Genomic DNA, 2,413 nt, shown 5'->3' with positions numbered 1-2,413 from the left:
ATAGTCTAGTCTATAGTCTAGTCTGTAGTCTAGTCTATAGTCTAGTCTATAGTCTAGTATATAGTCTAGTCTATAGTCTATTCTAGTCTATAGTCTAGTCTAGTTTATGGGCTAGTCTATAGGCTAGTCTATAGTTTAGTCTATAGTCTAGTCTATAGTCTAGTTTATAGTCTAGTCTATAGTCTAGTTTATAGTCTAGTCTATAGTCTAGTCTATAGTCTAGTCTATAGTCTAGTCTATAGTCAAGTCTATAGTCTAGTCTATAGTCTAGTCTATAGTCTAGTCTATAGTCTAGTCTATAGTCTTATCTGTAGTCTAGTCTATAGTCTTGTCTATAGTCTTGTCTATAGACTAGTCTATAGTATAATCTATAGTATAGCCTATCGTCCAATCTATAGTCTAGTCCATAGTTTGGTCTATAGTCTATTATAAAGTCTAGTCCATAAACATTTTTATTTATAAAACATTTTCAAAAATTCCAAACTTACTGGACCCAATTGCATTTCCTTGGCAAAACGTTTTACCACCTGCTTGGGTAAAACATGCCATACACCAATGCGAACCGTGGCTGGTTTATGGCTTACCACACCATGTTCACTGTCATCCTGTTCCTTTTCCACATCACTGTCGGGTACATCGAGGAAAAAATTTCTAGTGGCATAAAGTCCCACACTAGAAGGATTATTTAAGTCAAGATCTCTAGGATATGTGACTGTAACAAAAGAAACACACAAAAACACAATTATTACCGAAAACGATTAACTACAATTTTGTAAAATACTTACTAAATGTTAAAAATAATATGCCTCTTTGTATCGTTACCGAATAACGAAATATTAAGGGTAATACTATGAATACAACTGAGAATCCTATTAAACATATTTGTACTGTTGCTAAAGATATTCTGTAATTAAAAAAACGTATGAAATAAAATAAAAATACATATAAAATTAAAGCGTAAAAAGTATTATAATATTAAGAAATAAATAAATTAATTTTTAATGAAAACGTTTTGTACTCTTATAACGAAAATATAAACGATTTATTTATTAATAAATAAGTTTAAATGAAAGTATAGTAAATTAATTATTTGAAATTAACGTGAAAATGAAAGTGTAAATGGTGTTATTATTAGTATTTTAAAAATTTGCTTAAGTGTTATTTTTAAGAAATATTTGAATTTTTTTGTCTGAATAAAAATTTAACGTTTGATAATAGAAATAATAATTACAGTGCAGTAAAATAATATATACACACTTAACAGCCTAGAACTCTCAAACATACAATCAGCATAATATTTGTAGTTTTTACCATCTCAGATTCTTAGAAACTTGTTCTACTGTATCTTCCACATTACATACTCCTACAATGAAACTATAATTTAATTTGCTAAAAAGTTTAAAACTTACGACATTTTTGCTCAGTTTTAGGAAGAACACTTGTTATAATTACGCTGCTCCAAGGTTAACTGGATAAATATTATAAAAACACATTTAGAACGAAATTTCACAAGCATATAAAAACTTAACATCTACCATATGCTCGCTAATATTAGCTTGAAAGATAATATGTTTAGATAGCGTTTGGAGCACTACACTTGATGGCTGAATATTGTTTAGATGCATGACACTTCTACCTTAAAAAAAGGGACAATAGTAGTACTCTATAGTTTTGTTTATAGTTTAGTCTATAGTCTAGTCAATAGTATGGTTTAGTCAATGGTGTCGTCTATAGTTTAGTCTATAGTCTAGTTTATAGTCTAATCTATAGTCTATAGCCTATTATATAGTCTATAGAGTATGACTACAGTCTAGTATATAGCTTTGTCTATAGTCTTGTCTAAAGACTATTTTATAGTCTAGTCTATAGTCTAATATATAGTCTACTGTATAGCTAAGTCTGTAATCTAGTCTATAGTCTAGTATATAGTTTAATCTACAGTCTAGTATATTGTCTATACTATAGTCTAGACTATAGTCTAGTCTATAGTCTAGTATATAGTATAGTCTATAGACTAGTGTATTGTCTATATTATAGTCTCTTCTAGTTCGTAGTCTTGCCATAGTCTAGTCTATGGTCTATTCTATAGTTTAGTCCATAGTATGGTAAATAGCATATAGACTAGTCTATAGTCTAGTCAAGAGTATAGTTTATAGTCTAGTGTCTAGTCTATAGCCTAGTCTTGTCCTATAGTCTTGTCAATAATCAAGTCTATAGTCTTGCCTATACAGTCTAGTGTCTAGTCTATTGTCTAGTCTATAGTCTAGACTATAGTATAGTCTACAGTCTAGTCTATAGTCTAGTATATAGTCCAGTCTATAGTCTAGTCTATAGTCTAGTCTATAGTCTAGTCTATAGTCTAGTCTATAGCCTAGTCTATAGTCTAGTCTATAGTCTAGTCTATAGTCTAGTC

The sequence above is a fragment of the Lucilia cuprina genome, chromosome 6 (assembly GCF_022045245.1).
Source record: "Lucilia cuprina isolate Lc7/37 chromosome 6, ASM2204524v1, whole genome shotgun sequence".
NCBI classification, from domain to species: Eukaryota; Metazoa; Arthropoda; class Insecta; order Diptera; family Calliphoridae; genus Lucilia; species Lucilia cuprina.
Note: the sequence above shows the minus strand (reverse complement) of the source record.